Source organism: Cebus imitator, unplaced genomic scaffold, assembly GCF_001604975.1.
Source record: "Cebus imitator isolate Cc_AM_T3 unplaced genomic scaffold, Cebus_imitator-1.0 Scaffold11, whole genome shotgun sequence".
Classification (NCBI taxonomy): domain Eukaryota; kingdom Metazoa; phylum Chordata; class Mammalia; order Primates; family Cebidae; genus Cebus; species Cebus imitator.
In genome coordinates, this window is record NW_016107326.1 from 5,174,418 (window position 1) to 5,196,707 (window position 22,290).

The 22,290-nt window shown below is 36.0% G+C and overlaps 1 protein-coding gene and 1 long non-coding RNA gene across 7 annotated transcripts in view; both read left to right on the forward strand.

Annotated features, from left to right (window-relative positions):
• The window catches only part of LOC119466718, a 13,862-nt gene extending 2,268 nt beyond the window's left edge, over positions 1-11,594 (forward strand). The window contains exons 2-3 of the long non-coding RNA XR_005195183.1: positions 734-735; positions 11,544-11,594. This is a non-coding gene — a long non-coding RNA (uncharacterized LOC119466718). The remainder of the gene's footprint in view (positions 1-733; positions 736-11,543) is intronic.
• Positions 1-22,290, forward strand: part of ADK (adenosine kinase) — a 578,382-nt gene that overhangs the window by 265,399 nt on the left and 290,693 nt on the right. The window lies entirely within an intron of this gene.

Below are 22,290 nucleotides of genomic sequence, written 5' to 3' on the forward strand. Positions count from 1 at the left end.
TCAGCTAAGATATAGTTGTTCATCTGTGTGTAATTACTAGTATTATAATTTTTTGTAATTTCTTGGTTATCTATATTGTTTGAACTACATTGTGAGTACAGTAGGATTTTGTTTAGAAATCTATGCATTATTTCAAATAACATCTCTTTATGATAGGAAAAAAAGTTCCAAGTTTCAAATACACTGTAAAGAACTAATCATCTTACATGTTTAGACTTATTATGGGGAGAATTTTAAACTTTAGGCTTTAAAAAGATATTTAAGAAAAAGATTTTAACAAACTTTTAGTACCTTGTAACTTACTGTCCATAAACAAGGCCAGCCAAATTTGTACCCTGTTTCACGGATTAGAAATTAAACACTATAAATGAAAGAATAATAAGTCATATCTTGTCAATAATTTTGTGAGACTATGAGGCTTGTAGTGAGTTTTCCTTTAACACTCATGCCTGTTTTCTTTTCAAAATTATTTTTCCAGTTTTTATGTCTTACCGTAGGTCTTCCCTTTTCCTCTCTTCATTTATTTATAACTCTATCTTGACCACTTCTATCTGTTTTCAGCCTAGAATTTTACTACTTTGGGGAACGTGGTTTTCGTGAGGGTAGAGTTTTTGAATGTCACTAATGTTTGCCTCTGGAATAAGTATGATTATAGGTCAGTAGAAGAAACATGGTATGAAAAAATGTACAGCCTTGGTAGTAAGCAATAGAGTTCATACTTGCAAAGAAATAGAAGTATATGTATATTAAAGGCAAGTAAGAATCACTAGCAAATGTTTGCGTTTTACATCTCCTGCTTTGTTGGCCTATAGGTTTTTTATACCTATGCCATGAGTAATAATTTTTCTTAGTAAAACTTTTATTTATACTCAGTTACAATTAAATATCTTTGTCAGTAATCTAAAAGCAATAAAGTCCTTAAAATGAGGCAATGTGATAGATTATAAGAAATTACATCTAAGAAATCATATATTTGAAATTTTACATGTCAGTAATGTGGTCTGTGACCATTGAATTACAAGTTAGAAAGAATTTATCATTAAATTCTATTTTTTAGGATTTGGTTATCTTTTGGCAGTACTTACTAAAACATATGGTTACACTAAAACATGACTAGAAATTTTAAAAGATTGGTCAAAATTTCATGCTCAGAATTTAGAATGTGTCATCTAGTATTCTTTGCTCTGTCATGAAAAGATTTGAGAAAGTTTCAGTGAAAGTAAGTTAAGTTGTTTTGTAATGGTAATCTAATAGAAATTGAAGTTTTTTTTTTTTAAGCTAAGTATGACTTACTTAGACCAGACATAGTGGCTCATGCCTGTAATTCCAGCACTTTGGCAGGCTGAAGTGGGTGGATCACCTGTGATCAAGAGTTCAAGACCAGCCTGGCCAAAATTTTTAGTAGAGACCAGCCCGGCCAAAATTTTTAGTAAAGACCAGCCCATTCTTACTAAAAATACAAAAATTAGCCATACATAGTGGTTCACGCCTTAGTCCCAGTTGCTCAGGAGGCTGAGGCACTAGAAGCACTTGAACCCAGGAGGCAGAGGTTGCAGTGAGCCAAAATTATGCCACTATACTCCAGCCTGGCTGACAGAGCGAGATTCTGTCTGGAAAAAAAAAATTACTTCCTTAAAGTGATTCCCTTAAACCTTATTAGACCATGGTACAAGGCTTTGTAACATAATCAGTACTGTTATAATAAGCATACTTTGGCAGAGTGAGTGAACTAAGGATTTTTCATAATTTAAGATAGTCTGGGAATGACAGTTGATTAAATAATGTCACAGCTCTTTATATAGCATTTAAATAGAGTTCACGTATTTTTGGAATTTGTTAATTAATCTTTATAATATTCTTCTAGCATTATTAGTTCAAGAGGTGGGAGAGCTAAACTGTGTCTAGCCTTTTGTTTTATCATTGTTCCTAGTGCAGTTTTGAACTCTTATGTGTTAGAACTCCCATTATATTGGTCAAATCAGTGGTCTCCATATGATCACCATATGACTTTAGTCCTCCGTTTTTGCCTCCAATTTTTAACTATCCTATTCTGGACTACTTCATTAACTTTATTTGACAATGTCAAATAAAGGCTTAAATATTCATAGTTAATCCCTAATGAAATAGTTGCAGGTGACCTTAACTATTTCATTGATAAATACAGGGAATAAAATGAAATCTGTAGAACTGTTTGTTTTATTTGGAGCTTTTCATATTGGTGTAAAATTACTGACACTTAACACATGGGAATCTTTTTCATTCATGTTTTAAAATTTTATTTGATAGTCACTTCAAGTAAAGCCCAAGATATGTTAAAATTTGACTTAACCAAAGATGTCTTTGCTTAACATATAGGCAAATACAGGCATACCTTAGAGATATTGTGGATTCAGTTCCAGACTACCTCAATAAAGCACATATCACAATAAAGCAAGTCACATGAGTATTTTGTTTTCTCAATTCATATAAAAGTTATGTTTATACTATACAGCACTCTCGAGAGTGTGCAGTAGCATTATACCTTTAAAAATACACATACTTTAATTAAAAATACTTTGTTGCAACCAGGTGTGGTGGCTCACGCCTGTAATCCCAGCACTTTGGGAGACCCAGGCGGGTGGATCATGAAGTCATGAGTTTGAGACCATCCTGGCCAACATGGTGAAACCCCGTCTCTACTAAAAGAAAATGCAAAAAATTAGCTAGGCTTGATGGCGGGTGCCTATGATCCCAGCTACTTGGGAGGCTGAGGCAGGAGAATTGCTTGAAACTGGGAGGCGGAGGTTGCGGTGTGCTGAGATCCTGCCACTGCATTGCAGCCTGTGTGACAGTGTGAGACTCTGTCTCAAAACAAACGAACAAACACTTTTTTGCTAAAAAATGCTAAAGATCATCTGAGCCTTCAGCGAGTAATAATCTTTTTCCTGTGGAGAGTCTTGCACCCATGTTGATGACTGCTGACTGCTCAGGGTGGTGGCTTCTGAAGGTTGGGGTACCTGTGACAATATCCTAAAATAAGGCAATAATGAAGTTTGCTATATCAATTGACACTTCCTTTCATAAAAGATTTCCCTGTAGCATACGATGCCATTTGATAACATTTTACCTACAGTAGAACTTCTTTGAAATTGGAGTTAGCCCTCTCTAACCCTGTTGCTTTAACAATTATGTTTATGTAATACTCTGAATCTTTTGTTGTCACATCAACAGTGTTCATAGGGTGTTCACCAGGAGTAGATTTCATGTCAAGAAACCACTTTCTTTGTTCATCTTTAAGAAGCAGCTTCTCATCCATTGAAGTTTTATCATGTGACTGCAGCAATTCAGTCCAATATTCAGGCTTCACTTCTAATACTAGTTCTCTTGCTATTTCCACCATATGTGCAGTGACTTTTTCCACTGAAGTCTTGAAGGCCTCGAAAGTGATCCATGAGGGTTGGAATCCACTTCTTCTAAACTTCTATTAATGTTAATATTTTGACCACATCCCATGAGTCATGAATTTTTTTTTTTTCTTTTTTCTTTCTTTTTTTTTTCTCTTTTGAGACAGGGTCTTACTCCTGTCACCCAGACAGAGAAGTGCAGTGACACAATCACAGCACAGTGCCTCGACCTCCCAGGCAGGCTCAAGCAATCCTCCCATCTCATCTTTTATTTTATTTTTGTAGAGATGAGGTCTCACCATATTGCCCAGGCTAACCTCAAAATCCTGGGCTCAAGTGATCTTCCCACTGCAGCCTCCCAAAGTGCTGGGATTATAGGTGTGAGCCACCATGTCCAGCCTATGAATGTTCTTAATGATAACTAGAATGATGGATTATTTTCAGGAGGTTTTCAATTTACTCTGCCTGGACCAATCAGAGAAGTCACTATGGCAGCTATACATTATGTAATATATTACTTAAATAAGATTTGAAAGTCAACATTACTACTTGATCCATGGGCTGCAGAATGAATGTTGTATTAGCAGCCATGAAAACAATGTTCATCTCCTTGTATGTGTCCATCAGAGCTCTTTGGTTATCAGATGCATTGTCTATGGGCAGTAATATTTTAAAGAGAATCTCTTCTGAGCAGTAGATCTCAACAATGGACTTAAAATATTCAGCATATCGTACTCTAACAGGTGTGCATTCATCCAGGCTTTGTTATTCCATTGGTAGAGCACAAGCAGAGGAGATTTAGCATAATTCTTAAGGGCTCTAGGATTTTTAGAATGGTAAATAAGCATTGACTTCAACTGAAAGCCACCAGCTGCATTAGCCACTAACAAAAGAGTCATCCTATCCTTTGAAATTTCGAAGCCAGGCATTGACTTCTCTCTAGCTATAAAAGTCTTGGATGGCATCTTCTACCAATAGAAGACTCTTTTGTCTGTGTTGAAAATCTGTTGTTTAGTGTAGCCAACTTCATTAATGATGTTAGCAAGATCTGGATAACTCATAACTGCTTGCTTTTTTACCTTGCACTTTTATGATATGGAGATTGCTTCTTTCTGTCAGCCTCACAAACCAACCTCTTTTAGAGTCTGACTTTTCTTGCACAGCATCCTCACCTCTCAGCCTTGATAGAATTGAAGAGTTATGACTGTGCTTGGGATTAAGCTTTGACTTAAGAGAATGCAGTGGCTGGTTTGATCTTCTATACAGAGCGTTGAAACTTTCTCCATGTCAGCAATAAGTCTGTTTCACTTTCTTATCATTCATGTGTTCACTGAAGTAACGCTTCTAATTTTCTTCAAGAACTTTTTCTTTTGATTGATAACTTGCCTGTTTGGTGTGAGAGGTCAAGCTTTCAACCTCTCACCTTTCAATATGCCTTCTTCACTAAGCTCAATTATTTCTAGCTTTTGATTTAAAGTGAAGACATATAACTCTTTCTTTCATTTGAACACTTAGAGACCATTGTAGGATTATTAATTGGCCTAATGTCACTATTATTATGTCTCAAGAAATAGGGAGGCCTTAGGAGAGGTAGAGAGATAGGGTGATGGCCAGCTAGGAGATCAGTGAAAACAAGACATTTTTCAGTTAAGTTCACCATTTTATATGGGTGTGGTTGGTAGCATCCCCAAACAATTACAATAATTATATCATAGAACAGTGATCACTATAACAGATATAATAAAAGTTTGAAGTATTGAAAGAATTACCAAAACATGACAGAGATCCAAGTGAGCACATTCTGTTGGAAAATAATGACACCCATAGACTTACTTAAGGCAGGCTTGCCATAAACTTTCGATTTGTAAAAAAAAAAAAAAAAAAAAAAAATACATGGTATCTGTGAAGTGCAATAAAATAAGGTATGCTCATAACAAAAAAGACTTAATTATGCTGTTTCTTACCATTAGTATTAGAGTTCAGTTTCTAATGTTTTTAATTTTTCACATGTTATTGATGTTCAGTAAGTTACACCAATTATTTGCTGTTATCACCTCTACCTTAGTAGGGAGAATCTTTGATTTTTGCTGGAGAAATTTTCAAACGAGTGATTATAGGCCAGGCCTGTAATTCCAGCACTTTGGTAGGCCAAGGTGGACAGATCATCTGGGTAAGGAGTTTGAGACCAGCCTGGCCAACATGGTGAAACCCCATCTCTACAAAAAGACAAAAATTGGCTGGGTATGGTGACACATGCTTGTAATCCCAGCTATTCAAGAGGCCGAGGCAGGAGAATGGCTTGATCCCAGGAGGCAGAGGTTACAGTGAGCCAAGATCATGCCATTGCATTCCTGCCTAGGTGACAGAGTGAGACTCCGTCTCAAAAAAAAAAAAAAAGAAAAAGTATGATTATAGAAGAGTGACACTGATTTTTATACAGAAAGACTTTCTCCAAATTGGGGAATGTACTCCTTTATTCCTGTAATTTTTCTTAAATCTTATTTTTGGCAGCTACCAAAAGTTAAACTTTACCAAGATTGAGAATAAATCTTTGGGAATGTTAAAGTAATGTTATTTTTCATTACATAGACTAACCTTTTAAGAAGAATTGGGATGGTATTGGTTATAGAAGCTTAGAGTCCTAAAGATAAAGATTAGAAGATTTTGTGTTGTGGACTTGTGGCACTGTAACAAAGTCTGGGAATTTTATGTGGGATTGGAAACCACACTATGTGCTAATTGCCTCAGAATGGTAAGAAAATAAGCATATGTATAGCATTTAGTTGTTAAGACAGTAGGCACTTATGCAGAGCCACAAATGAATTAACAAATCATCTACTGAAATATTTTCACTTATGTTTACTTTATGTATTTTAGACATAAAGTAAAATCAGCAGTTGCTTGAGAAAATGAAATGTTTACTAAATCTCTTTAATAAACATGTTTAAGATAGGAAAAACTTATAAACATTCGGATGGCAGTGTACATTTTTATGTGCTAGTTGTCATATCTTTGAAATTGTATGTAAACTGGACATAAACAATCGCGTGTCTACAGAAGGGTATCTGTATTCCAACATATTCACTGAACATAATTATAGAATATAGTTTAATATGATTTACCCCGCATGTTCTGTTGTCTCTATCTTTTCAGATAAAGTTGAATTTAATCTTTTTTAACAGCTTTTATTGAGGCATTAATGTACCCTTGAGTTCACCCACTTGAAAAATATCATTCATTGGCTGTTATTGTATTTACAGAGTTCTGCTACCATCACTGTAATCTAATTTTAGAACGTTCACATCACCACAAAAGGAAACGTTATACTCATCAGCAGTAATGCTCCATCCCCGCTGGATTTAATCTTATATCCACATCTCTCATAATAGTTTCAATGATACCTAGTTATTATTACTACAAACGATACAGTTGTTCCTAATTACACACATAATGTATTTATGTCTTTATTTGTTGACATGTAGTGGAAGTCATAATAAGTCTACTTTGATCTCTTGCTCTTACCTATTTCTCTATTGCAGGTGTTACAGTCTTTTAAGCTTTTGTTCACACACACACACACACACACACACACACACACACACACACACGTTAATAACTACCATATTTGAGGTTCATGAGGGTCAATTCTTTGAAATAGCAGGGTTTTTTTTCTGATTTGGGTAGATGACATGTTACATGAAGCTTAAAAAAGCTATTTGGTAAATTGGTATGAAAAAACAAGAGAACAACCTTTTTCCTTTCTGGTACTTAGCAGGAAGGGAAGTTCTTATATAAATCTGTATTTCCTGTTACCCATTTTCAGACCAGTAGTGGTTTCTCATCTATATAATAGGGATCTTTTGGCTCTGACCTCTTAAATCTATCATGTGGTTTCTTTCTTCACTTTGGAAATAGCTTCTTGAAGCCCCAGACTTCTAGAACACATTCATATTAACTAACATTGTCCTGATTTACTACTTAGGGATATTAGTAAATCCTAAATAGTTGAAGATATTCTGAAAAATATTTTGCTGCTTTTTAAAATTTTATTTATCTCGTTTTGTATACAGATTTCTGACACAAAAAAAGATTTTGTTTTGTTTTGTTTTTCAATTGTGGAACCATGGATGCTTTTCTCAATAACTTTCCCATCTTTCCTAATCATACCCTCACTGCAAACATCTAATTTCTATCCTGTCTCTCAACTCTGTTCAGCTCTGCTATCCTACTAATCATTTTTTGTATTCATCTTTCAAAGTATCTGTTTCTGTCTTCATTCTATAAATAACAAGTTTATTTAAGATTATATTGTATTAACACTATTTAAGGGACATGACAGAAATAGTAAAAATGAAATAAAATATCAAAAATAGAATAGTCCACCAAAAATATTTCATCTTTTCCAGAAAGGCACACATATAATAAAGTAAATGAGCATTATATATTTTATTATTCTCAATAATTTTTTCACAGATATATTGCTTTTTGTAAGTTTAACTTTTTTAATGTGAAAACTACAATAAGCTAAATTAAATCTTTAAAATATTTTACTTACTAAAGTCAACTGATGTTTTCTTCGTAGACTGATAGGCTTCTTGTGGTAGTTTTTAATCATATGCAAGTTTTGAGCCCTGTTTCTAAAACTTGTCTGATTGTAAATACATATTTGCTTTCTTACATCAATTGAGAATTTGTTTTTATAAAATTAAAGTGGAGAATCAGACTCATTGGTGAAATGTTGCAGACTTAATGTCAGCAATAAGCAGAATTATTTAAATTCATTCAAATGTCTTTAATTCCTTTGTTGTCTTTTTCAAAAATTATACATTTTTACTACTTGAATATAACAGAAGGCTTTTTAAGGCTTAGTTTTCCTTTATAGATATTCCCTAAGTTCATTTTTATTTCAGTCTGTCAGGGTTGTGATTGTGTTTTAAGGTAAACTAGTATTTTCACATCCTCAGTTGAACTGAATTGGGACAATACTTTGTAGGAAGTTTTTTATATAGTATGTAGACACATTGGTAAAAATCAGTATGTCCACTGGGTTATTAGTTTCACAGATGCTTCCATAATTCTTAGTGTACTCTTGGGTATATTAAATTATCATATCCTGACAGCAATCCTGAAACATGCCAGTCTTACAAAGCCTTATTTCTGAGCACTAAAGCAAAGGCATCAGCGAACCATATCTGACATGCTATGTTAATTTCCATAACTCTCATTTCTGGGAGGAGGTAGTATTTCTAAAGCATGGAGAATCTCAGTAAATCTACTTATTTTTAAAAAAAAAAAAAAAAGCAAAAAATCCATTTTATTCCTGGGTTTCCAATCATGAGGCCTGACTCCTTAAGTACCACTTAAATCATTTCAAAAATAGTGATAAGTATACTTTTTATCTTACTACAGATTATTAAGTATTTACTTTTGTGCACAATATATCAAAACATATTTTGAATTCTATATTCTTAGTGTTGGGTGTTCATGTCCTGAATGAAAACCTCATTCTGTTGTCTCATAACATACTTATATATACAAATAATTTTTGCCTTAAGTAGGAAAGAAACAGCTAAAAGATACATAGGTTATTTTGCTTTTTAAAATTTTAGCAAACTATTCTGTGAATCTTTTGTGTGTTTGGGGCTGAGGAAAATTTCATCAGGCAACATTTTTGGAACATTGGCCTTTTGTACTCTTTCCTAAATAAACTTAAACAGAAACTTGTACACCCCAAAATAAAATGTTTCTTTGTATATTGTTACCTGCAATTTACTGATAATAGAAGGAACACCTTTTCAAACCTTAGTCCCCTTTCCCGCAACACAGCTTTTAGATTGTAGATGAACTTCCAGCTCAGTAATTAACTGAGCTCAATCATTGCACCCTGTATCATGTGATTTTTTTTTTTTTTCCAGTGGAATACATTATTAGAGCACATACACAGTCTAGCTGCAGCAGCCCAGGCGGCAACAGCAGTGCCATTTTTCACAAAGAAAATGTTGAACAGGAGCCAAATGTTTGGTGGCAGTCTGTTGCTAGGAAATCAAGGTCCTGAGGCGATTAATGACAAAGCAAGCAATAACAAGAAGGCAGAATTACAGATTTAAAAGAGAAAAAAGTGGTTGGTGTTATAATTACCCAAAGAAATCCGCACTCATTAAATTGGCTGTTTTTATGATTGACTTTAATTGGAGGTTAGCTCAGATATTTAGCTCCTTTCCCACCCCTTTAAACACACACAGGCACATAATCTGTAGAACTGCAGACTTGTTTTTCTAAGCATTGAGAGGAGCTTGCCCTGTAATTTGATCCCACTGACAGATGCATTTTCTATGCTGCCATTTTGAATTAACCTATTGTAGAACAATTTTCTTCAGCCCTGTTGAATAAAACATCCAGTCTGATTACCTCCGATGGATTTGATAGAGTAAAAGAATGTACTTCTCATTGAAGTAGATTGTTTGCATGGACTCTCCTGATTTTGAACTCTGCCAGTAAGCACAATCATTTGTAATAAATTTTCAAAGAAATTTGTGAGGAAAAGTTAATGAGACTTACCCTGTTATAGTTTAATGTTTGGGCACCTCCATCAAAATAATATTATTCTTATGAGACAGTGTTATTTTTCCAGTAAGCTTTTCACGTGGTTTTGGAAAAAAAAAATTCTGAATCTTCATTTAGACTATTCATATATTTAGGAATAGAGTCTTGTATTTACACACTCTAAAATGACCATTCTTCCTCCCCAACAGTAACAGTATTTTAGTACAAGACTCAATATGCAAAGCACTCTATTGCAAAAATATTTTTGGTATGTACAGTATTTAAAGTGATTTTAAGAATGGCCTATTTCAATCTTTGAAGTACTTCCCCCCCCAATATTCCTTATTTAAATTTTTTAGGGTGTGATGAAGCATATTACTAGAAAAACATCAATCAGTCTTTCAGGTACAATACCAGAGGAACCATCACACTTTATTTACCTTTCAGAAGCTTTAAAAATAAAGTTACATGATGCCTCTGCTCTCCAGATTTCTAATCAAACCCTGGAACAAAAGAGCCAAGCACATTCTATCTGACAATACACACACTGCTAATCAGATGCCAATGCCAAGCTGTCTGCTTTGTTAAATACTTAGCTTCCTAGAGGCAGGAAGACAGCTGCTATAAGTATGATGAAATTTTGTAGTTCAATCTATTTTTGCTACCCTTGGGCTACTGAGATACTGTTAATTTAGACCACCCCAATTGGTACACTTTAGGAAATTTTTTAAAGAGTTTGTAATTAAAATGATAAAACATCATTATTACATCGAAGAGCTTCTGTAAGTTTTACATTTGGCAGATACCTACTGAGATAACCCCAGCATATAATTTACAATGATGTAATGGTTGTAATTGCATTTTAGAAAAAAAGAGAACTAAAGAAGTCAAGTGGAAGAGTTTTTAAATCTGCTTCTCTTTCATTTAGATCTACTTCTATCCTCAAATTACTTACCTACATTTGACTATAGCAGCCATAAATCTTAACATGCTATCTATTTTTTAAAAGTTATCACCCCAGACACTACCACCAGGGGGAGGAAGCTAAAATCTTAAAGTTCTTAACTGATGATGATACGCCAGCAGTAGACTATATTGCTTAGCCTACCTAGTTAACTACCTCTCTCAAATAATACCGCCTTTTGGGACATGATTCTCAAAACCTGTAATATGTGAAACCTGTAGACTTAGCACACTATTAATTATAAATAAAATGGGAACTTTCATATTCTGGTAATTGGGGTTGGAAAGGGGAAAGAGGCAGTATAAATAAGCAACCTGGACATTTTTTTTTTTTTTTTTTTTTTTTAGACGGAGAGTCATTCTTTTTTTCTTTTTTTTTTTTATGTGTCCGTTTCCTCCCCCCCCCCCCCCCCCCCCCCCAAGGGGCGGGGTTTTTGGTGGGGGCCCCCGGGGCCCGACAAATTTTTTTTTTTTTTTTTTTTTTTTTTGAGACGGAGTTTCACTCATGTTACCCAGGCTGGAGTGCAATGGCACGATCTCCGCTCACCGCAGCCTCCGCCTCCTGGGTTCAGGCAATTCTCCTGCCCCAGCCTCCTGAGTAGCTGGGATTACAGGCATGTGCCACCATGCCCAGCTGATTTTTTGTATTTTTAGTAGAGACGGGGTTTCACCATGTTGACCAGGATGGTCTCGATCTCTTGACCTTGTGATCCACCCGCCTCGGCCTCCCAAAGTGCTGGGATTACAGGCGTGAGCCACCGCGCCCGGCAACCTGGACATTTTTGTTGTTTTTCTCTTATCTGTTAATCTACTTGAGGAGCTGTCCTTCTGAAATTGAGTGCTTTAGATCTATGAAACTGGGCAGCTATCATACCACATCTGTTAAGATCTACTAATCACTTAATTGATACAGGAAAATGAATAGACTAAGGTAGTTTTCTATATATTTTTTTTGTTACTACACTGTGGTTTTGTTTTTAATAAATAGTTTGGGTTTTATTTTAAACTATTAATCCAAAACATTTCATAAGCAAAGCTTGCAGGTTCCATCCTTGGAAGATATTCTATAAATGTAGAAAATAGTTGCTTAGGATTGGGATCCAACTCTGTTGACCATGAACAGCTTCTAAGTTGATCTCATAATCTTGCATGTTGTGGAATAATATCATGAAAAAGTTAATGAAGGAATTTAGATGTTTGTTCTCCTGTCTAGAACTCAGTAACTTTTAATATTAACTCTTCTTACAGTTTAACTGTTAAGTAGTAACTCTTGTGACATTTTAGATTTTATTCTGTGAAGACTCGTGATTTTTAATTTTTGCATCCTAATTTTTCGGTTATTTCAAGTATTGAAATTATAAATGATGGGAAAGAAAAGTGGTTGACTGGCGGGGCGTGGTGGCTTATGTCTGTAATCCCAGCACTTTGGGAGGCCAAGGTAGGCGGATCACAAGGTCAGGAGATTGAGACCATCCTGGCTAACATGGTGAAACCCCATCTCCACTAAAAATACAAAAAATTGGCCAGGCATGGCGGCACATGCCTGTAGCCCCAGCTACTTGGGAGGCTGAGGCAGGAGAATTACTTAAACCTGGGAGGCAGAGGTTGCAGTGAGCCGAGATTGCGCTACTGCACTCCAGCCTAGGCGACAGAGTGAGACTCTGTCTCAAAATAAATAAATAAATAAATAAAAGAAAAGAAAAAAGTGGTTGACTACAAAGGGGACATTAAAGGCAAAAGGCAAGTTTTAGGGTGAGGTAATGTTCTGTATAGTACTGTGGTAGTGAATACCTGATTTTATGCATTTGTTAAAGCCCGAAGAATTAGACATCAAAAAGGATTAAATTTTAATTTATGCAGTTTTTTTTTAAGTTGGGATTTCAGGATAGAGTGCAAACTGTAACAAATGAGTCCAATTATATCACAAATTTATGGCATAACTTCACCGAATGTGTGCGGGGGAAGGAGCGGACCTAAGTAACTTTGGAAAATGTTGTTTTAGCTGGACATTGTAAAACTTAAAGGAACACTGTAGAAACACTCTGTATTCTAGTTTGTAAATTTGTTTCTCAAAAGGATATGGGTTAACAGTTCTGAACCCCTTTACATGTATCCTAGAGTTGAACTAATAAGTAAATGGATGATGAATGGTGGAAGCTAGGTTTCTCGCTGTCAGAAAGGAATGTTAAAGATAAATAAAATAAACAAGAGGAGAGAGCTAGAATGAAACCTGTGGTACTGGATTAGAGTTGGAGATATAAGTATTTACTCATGTTTTATTTAATATATGTAGATGGATACATGCAGAAATAATTATAGAAATAAATCCATGTATATACATGGATTAGTATACATACATATGTTTCCTAGCTGTGTTCGCTGAGAAGGCCTAGAAGCAGTGATACCCCAGTAGCCACAAACACATCCAATGCCCACATCCCGGTTTGTAAATCCTATTCTCCAATAAAATGATTCAGGACTTATTTTAAATATGACTGATTCTGGAGCTAGTGAAGGGAAAATACAACATAAGCGTGGAATATCTTGTAGTGCCAGAAAACAAGAGATTACTTAAAAATAGTAAAGATTAAGCATGCCAAAAGGGACACTTGAGCCAACATGAAAGAACTCCCAGTGGCCATAGCCAGAATAATTACAGCAACAAAATAAAACATGTAGCATTGGGTTAAGGATAAATTATTAAATAAATATACATGAGTTTACAGTGTTATGTATAAATTGTATAAATAAATGAATGGAGGAGAAGAGATAAATCTCTCTGACAGAAGAATTCCAAATAACATATTGCCCCCTCCAGAAGATGGATCCTACTTCCCTTCTCCTTGAATGTGTGAGCTGGATTGAGTGAATCATCTCTAAAAATTGAGTTTGGAAAAGAGAGAAATACTGACTTGACTATTTCCATTGGAGAAAGCTGATAAACAACTATGTTAACTAAGTGATCAAGGTTAACATCACAAATGGGTAGTCATGTTCATGTAAAGAGGTAGAAACTTCATCTCTCTGATACTTTCCCTAAACCTGTAGCTTCAATCTAATCATTAGGAAAACATCAGACAAATCCAAACTGATGGACATTCACCACGTAAGTTGAGCATTCCTGAGAACTGTCAAGGTCATGAACAATGAAGAAAGACTTTGAACTTGTCACTGACAAGAAGGGACTAAAGAGTCATGACAACTAAATGTTACATGGTTTCCTGGATCAGGTCCAGAATAGAAATAGGATATTAGTGTGAAAACTGATGAAATCTACATAAAGCCTTGACTTTAGTCAGTGATCCATCAACATTGGTTTCTTGGTTTGGGCAAATGTACCACAGTAATGTAAGATGCTAAAATACTGATATTAGAACAAACTGGATGAGGGGTACATGGGAGGCCTGTATATTATATTTATAATTTTTCTGTATATATAAAATTCCCAAATTAAAAACATATTTGAGGTCAATCAATGGGCTGACTATATTGAAAAGATACTGATAAATTACATGTTGAAGAAAACATAAAATATAGAAAAAGTCAGTTCCATCCCCTCCCAACTCCCCCTTTACCTACCTGCTCCCCAGTAATCATCATTGCGATTTGGTCAGAACAGGGCATAGTGCCAGAGGTCAGGGTGACTGAGGGTGGAGGAGTTGTGGGTAATGGGTTTGTGGCTGTCACAATAATGCTGAAGCAGTTCTGTGGTTTCTCAGCTGGGAGTTAAGAGTGGAGAGGGAACTGCAGCCTGATTAACAGCCAGCTGAAGGAAGAACCGCCTCTCCTTTCCCTAGCTCCCCAATCACCCAAGGCCTACTCCATCACCCTAACTCAAGACCATGCCAAACAAAGTAAGAATGTGGATGTTCTTGCTGAGTCTGTTCTGCAAGAGGCAAAGAAAAGGTAGCTGCTCCAATCCTGTCATCCTCATTATCAAGGGTAAGGGGGAACAGGAGCATGTGGCTGCTACCAACAAAGGAAAAACAGGAGAGCAATAGAAAGGGGAGCAAGTGGGAAGAGCAGAAAATCAGTGTTATTTTAAAAGTGACTTAAAACTTAAAATTGAATTAGTATTTGTCCAGAAAGGTGCAGGTGGAATAACTCACTCTGGCCCATGATCAATATTACATGGAGAAATAAATCATGATGGACCCCTCCCCCTGTCCCCAGTGGTGGCACCAGTTGCTGAGTGTGATTGGTTAGAATGGATTTCAGTCTAGTCGTTCAAGCAGAGGAGGTAATTGTAGTGGGCAGGCAAGAGGGGCCCAGTTGCTGCAGCACTGGCTCTTGCTGGCTGGGTGGTTCTCCTGGAGGTCCATACCTCGGTTTCAGCCTGGAGAACGAGGTGCATTCTGGGGCTTATTCTTGGAATCGTCTTAGCTATCACCATGAAAATTTCATTCACGCTCATTGCATCTTTGCTGACATCTCCACAGTCAGCTTTTGTCATCTCCATAGTCTTATGCTTCCTGGAATTCCAGGAGTTTCTTGCTGGCCAGTTCTGCCTTGTTACCCACAAGTACAGTGATGATGTTGGGGCTGGCCTGCCTCTTAGCTCCTTCACCCATTTCTTGGCTGGTGTAAATATTTCTTTTTTGGTGATGTCATAGCACATGGCAGCCAGGCTGCAATACTGCTCTTTTCCAGCACTGCCCCAGATCTCAAACTTGACTGTTGTGTTGGCCAAGCGGACAGCCTCTGTGAGGAAGGCTGCTCTGATTATGTGCTCCTGGTACTCTTGAAATTGTCCCTTGACAAAGTGGAGGACAAGGCTGGATTTGAACACCACAGACTTATTGTTCCCATCGGCTGGTCCACTAGGTTGTGTGATGTGCCTCGCTGACCCGCGATAACCCATCCAGCTGCAGTGCCAGAGAGCATGGGTGTGGGAGCCAGTGCTATGCAAACAGGCAGGCAGTTGGGAAGGGGATCTCCAAGATGACTCAAGGGCAGTAGCATTACTTAGGGCTGGGACCCAGACAGGCTCTCCTTTTCTCTCCCCACCCGCTGGCAGTATCTCCAAGTAAAAATTTTACTTAAACACAGACCATCTGTGTACTCAAATGCCTGTTTAAAGAAAAAAAATATGACCGGACGCAGTGGCTCATGCCTGTAATCCCAGCACTTTGGGAGGCCGAGGTGGGAGGATCACCTGAGGTCAAGAGTTGTGACCAGCCTGACCAACATGGAGAAACCCTGTCTCTACTAGAAATACAAAATTAGCTGGCCATAGTGGTGCATTAGTGTAATCCCAGCTACTCAGGAGGCTGAGGCAGGAGAACTGCTTGAACCCAGGAGGTGGAGGTGGCAGTGAGCCCAGATCACGCCATTGCACTCCAGCCTGGGCAACAAGAGCAAAACTCCATCTCAAAAATAATAATAATAATAAATTACCAGAATCTTTTCATCTCTGTGTGCCCCTCATGTTCCCCTGCCTCTCTCCACCCCAGGGGTAACCATTATCCTAAATTTTATGATTATTATTCCCATGCTTTTCTTTATAGCTTAACCATATATGTATCACTAACTGTTCTACTGCATCTCATAACCTCTTATATAGTTTCTTTTTTTTTTTGGTCATATTTGCTATGTTCTGGATAATTTCTTTGGATCTATCTTCTGATACTGCTAATTGTGTCTTCAGCAGTGTCTCATATTCTGTTTTACCTGACATTGAATTTGATATAATAACCATTACTTCCATTTTCATTTCTTCCCCTGAAATTAGTTTATCATTTTAATAAACTCATTTCATTCTCATATATATAATCCTCTTATTTATTTAAATATATTAAACTTATTTTCTATTTTGTGCATAGCCTAATAAAGCTTATGCAGTTCTGGTTTTGCTGTCTGTTGTTTCCACTGGCTGTAACTCAAACTGCCTTATTTTCCTGTGGGTTAGCTTGTGTTTGTTATTTGTGGTGGTTTTGGAGACTGAGATGAAGATATGTTTCCAAAGAGAGTATTTACATTTGAATCTGCCAAAAGCCTGAGGATATTGTCAACCTGGGAACACTTTCAAATAAATGTTGGGCCTAAAGTTTTGTGGGCCGCATAGGTAACATGAGTTCCAGATCCATAAACTTTCATAAGGGTGGGCTTGTGGTTAAATTTTCAGGGAAGATATATTTACCTCCACCCAGCATCAAGTTTGAAAGAAGTTAGTTTCCTTGCTTATTCCTTCTGTAGAGTCGATATCATTCTATTCAACTCTTACACTAAACATGTTTGCAGCTATTTAGGGTCCCAATTTTATGTAGAGAGTCAAATTAGACTGCTTATCTTTAATATACCCTAGAATTTATCCCCTAAACCTTGGGTTCAGTAGTATCCAGGTAACTATTTCAAAAGTGGCTCTCCAGGGGGAGAAAAAAATCCTAATTTCTCATATTTTTCGATTTCACACTATGGCTGATTTCAAGATACCAACCTGAAGTCACTGAACATGAAGTTAGAAAAAGATATGCACGGTTAGCTTTCTTGAGCTGGCTCTAGTGTATCGCTGCCAGTTCTGTACATGGCTGTGAAAACTGAAGCTCAATGCACAGGGCTTGGCATATCCCTTAGAATGAAAGACATCTGAGTGTTTACCTAACCCCCTGTATTTCTATTTCCATTTCCATTTTTACTTTGTTTTGAACTTTTGAGTATTCTGTGGCAATTTAGGAATATAGTTCAAAAAAAGATTCTTTTGTTTTCTTTTTATTTTAACCCAGCATTTGTTGTTGTTTTTAGCAAAAGGCATGTGTTAGGGTGCCCATTTAGTCAGAAATAGAAGTCTGTGTTCTTGTTTGTGAATATAATGTATTATTTTTCTTTTTTGGGAAATACAGAAAGAAATAGAAGTCTCTGTTCTTGTTTGTAAATATAACGTATTTTTCTTTTTGGAGAAATAGAGAAAAGTATAGAGAATATTAAAATAACTCAATCCTATATATGTTCATTTTATGTACATGTATGTCTGTATAAGTTTTTATATAATCTGCATTATACTATGATATTTCATGATATGATTTTTGTTAATATATAATGAACGTTTGCTCATGCCATTAACTGTTCCTTTACATCACCACCCCATTATATATGAGAGTAAACTTAAAACTCTGCACACATAGAAATTAGTATAATTCAGAAATGCAGTCTGTATTTCTTTTGAAAATAATTTTTCAAGGTTATTCCTGCAACATTATTAATAATTGCAAAATATTGGAAACCATATAAATGACCAGTCATAGAAGATTGTTTGAATATACTCTGGAACATACAATAGACTACTATGTTCATAAAAGCTATCTGTTTTTATAAATGTATGGAGTAATTGCCAGGAAATATTACATGAAACAAAAAGCAGAAACAAACATTGATAGTGCTACTTGTCATACAAGAAAAAGGGAAAATTAAAGAATGTGTATGTTCAGGAAGGATAACGCAGAAAACAATAAAATTAGTTACAAGAGGTGGAAGGGAAAGTACAGTGGAAGGGATGTGGGAGAGAGTGAAACCTGGATATTGGAGTATACTTTTTTGACATAGTTTCAACTTTTGAAAGTATGTTAATGTTCAACACATTCAAACAGTTAAATAAAAATGATATCAGTGGGACAAGGGACCTAAAATTGTAATGAAACAAACAAATGAACTTATTTATTTATTTATTATACTTTAAGTTCTGGGATACATGTGCAGAATATGCAGGTTTGTTACATAAATACACATGTGCCATGGTGGTTTGCTGCACCCATCAACCTGTCGTCTATGTTACGTATTTCTCCTAATGCTATGCCTTCCCTAGCTCCCTATCCCCCGACAGGTCCCAGTGTGTGATGTTCCCCTGTCTGTAACCATGTGTTCTCCTTGATAATTTTAAAGTAAAATGAATACTATATCCATACTGAAGGGGGATGAAGGGGAAAGAAATGAAGGAAGAAGGGAGGACTAATTTATGAATACCAGATTCAACTATATGTCCTTAGCTTGAGGTGGGTGGAGGAGAAATGAAGAATTGCAAACAAATCCTGAACTCGTTTTTGTAGGTTTATTTTAATGGTATGGGCAAACTAAATCAGAGACTATTTTGAGCAAACGAGTGAGCCTGGGTTCTCACTATGGAAGAAGGGACAAACATATAGACTGGAGGAAGACAGGTAAGAACTCTGTGAAGTTGAATTAGATTGGAGGTATCTATACATATGGACATTTCTCTGTGTGTATATATTTGTTGATATGTGTGCATGTATTTTTGTATATGTGTTTATATGTGTGAAGAGACATTCATATATTTCTTAGCTTTATTGCTAAAAGAGCAAAGGAGCAAAGTCACACAAGGAGTAGTGACACACCTAGCGTTATTTCGCACTGTTAGTTTCCTAAGGCTGGTATAACAAATTACCATAAGGTTGAAACAACCAAAATTTATTCTTTCATAGTTCAGGAGGCCAGAACTCCAAACCGAAGGTGTTTGTGGGGTTGTTTCCTTCTTGGGGAGGCAGAGGGAGAACCTTTCCATGCCTCTCTTCTAGCTTCTGGTGGTTGCACATAATCCTTGGAGTTTGATGGTTTATGACAATATAACTTCAATCTCTGCCTTTGTTGTCATATGACCTTCACACTGTGTTTATCTATCCAAATTTATTCTTTTTATCAGAGTAATCCACTCATTAGGGCCCACTGTAATTCATTGTGACCTCCTCTTAACTTCCAAAGACGATGTTTCTAAATAAGCTCACATTCACAGGATTAGTACCTGATTATGACTTTTCGAGGAACACAGTTCAATACCTAATGCCTACCAAAATCAAGGCTCTTCACTCAAATGGCTGGTTTCAGTACCGGACAGGGTAGTTACAAGATGAAATTGGAACATGTTGTAATGCCAAAAAGTAAGGAAATGCTAAAAATTTAGATACGTTGTTTGTTGGAAGTATACAGAATCTAGCTTGAAGAGTTCCCCACTGGTCAAATGTAGGAAAATTTGAGCATCAAATAATTAAATACAGTAATGAATTATAGGCTGTTGGAAAGAAAGGGCTTTATGAGACCATTTCAATCACTGATGGGTGGATGGATAGAAAAGGAAGATATTTTGCTTACAACGGAATGCCGAAAGTGGACCAGCAGATATGGAGGTTGTGGTAGAATTGGGAAAAAACAAAACATAATTTTGCAGTCATCATGGTAAAGATTAGATCAAGCAAAAATTATCAATGGTTGTAACATCTAAGAGAACAGACGTGTTGATGAAGAACAGAATATTTACATGGTCTTAAAATGCAGTACAGCAGAAGAGAAAAACAGCAACAATGCAGTGGAGAAATCAGACAACACATTGGCAGGGTGATCACAATTATTACTTCCAGTGAGAGTCAAATGAACATTGTTTGCCTCCTTATGTGTTTATTGGTCCCTGAGAAGGACACAACATCATCTATGCAGTTTCTGGCCCAGAATGCATCTCAACTCAATCACAAAAGAATTATACACACATGCAGAAACAGAGAGAATGCAACTGAACATAGATGATAAAGAAAACGAGATAAAAATGTGACAGCAGATGAAAGTGGATAAAGGTGTTTTCTGTGTTTTTATTTTTGGAAATTTTTGTACATTGAAATGATTGCCAATGGAAAAGTTTAGATAAATTGTCCTAAAGTTACAGAGAACTTGGGGGGAAAATCATCTTAAAGTAGACTAATAGTGAAGAATCATGAAAGACGCTTAGCAAATCTTCTTAGTTGAATATTATTCAAGCTGTTCAATTAGGAAACTGATTTTGTGCTAATTATGAAATGCATTATTGCATTGACTTTATGTCTCTTACAGCGTTAAATTGTGTTACCTAGAATCAACTTGAGATTCAACACATGATAATAGTTTAATATAGTGATGTTATAACTTGCAACAAACTATCCCCATTTTAAGAATTCTGAGCAATTTTTATATGTATGAAAAAGATGGTTAGAATTATTTGCAGACACTTGCATATTCTTTAGTCAAGTGGTCTCATTACCATAATTCATATGTGTCATGGGAGTAGAGAAAGAAGAGATTTTTAAAAATCTGTCAGTTCTTTCAATCAAGTTAGGTATAATATTAGTAGACTTTGAGCTAAGAAAGTTTTCATGAACAGAAGAGGAGCAGGAACTGTCTAATATAGAAAATTTTGTGGTATGCTGTAATCAGTTATACAAATTTAAAAGGAAAAATTGTTTCACTGTAATATTTTCAAACTTGGATATTCAGAAGAATGAGTCTGTCAGTACCCTAAAAGCAAATTCATCTGTCAGGAGCTTTCATTTTTTCATTCAACAAATATTTATCCAGTGCCTATTATGTACCAGATAGTGTTATACTCATTAAGAATAAAACTATGAATCAGGAGCATATGTTAAAATAGACAATATAGCAGACGTTATTCTCTAAAATTATTAACAATAATAGCTAATACTTATATGATACTTACTCTGGGCCACATACCATTCTAAGATCTTTATATATAGTAATTCCTTTACCTCAAACAACCTTATTAGATTGGTGCTATTATTCTATTTTTTTAATGAAGAATCAGAGGCACAGAGGTATTAACTTTCTCCAAGTTTCACAGCTAATAAGTAGCAGACCCAGGATTTTGAATCCATCAGACTGGCTTGTGTCCAGGCTTTTTAAATCTTTTTTATATTGAGATAATTTGTAGATTTACATGCAGTTGTAATATAATATAGAGAGATGTCATGTAATTTTTGCTGAGTTTCCCTTGAGGTGACTTCTTGCAAAACTATAGAACCATATCACAACCATCATATTGATACTTATATAGTTGAGACTCCAAATAGATCTGTCACCTGAATGATCTTTCATGTTGCCTACCCACTTCCCTCTGTTCATCTATTGAAAGACATCTTGTTTGTTTCCAGATTGGTGTTATTACAGATAAAACTGCTGTGAATATTTGCACATAAGTTTTTGTATGAACATCAATATTTGACTAGTCACGATGTCTCATACCTGTAATCCCAGCACTTTGGGAGGCTGAGATGGGAAGATTGCTTGAGGCCAGGAGTTTATGACCAGCCTGTTCAACATAGCAAGACCCCATCTCATTTTATTTAAAACAAAACAAAACATATATGTGTGTGTGTGTGTGTGTGTGTGTATTAAAAGGAACATCAATTTTCATTTCTTTAGGCTGCCTCTAAGCTTTTAATTCTACCACCTCTCTATATATAGTAGGGAATAAATAGTAGACAATGGCTTGATGGTAAGTTGACATTCAGAACAGGCCTGAAGTAAATGAAGAAAAAAGCCATACAGCTGTTTGGGGAAAGTGTATTTCAAACAGAGGGGACAAATGCAGAGACCTTGAGAAGGGACTATGCCTGGAGTGTTTGCAACAGAGCAA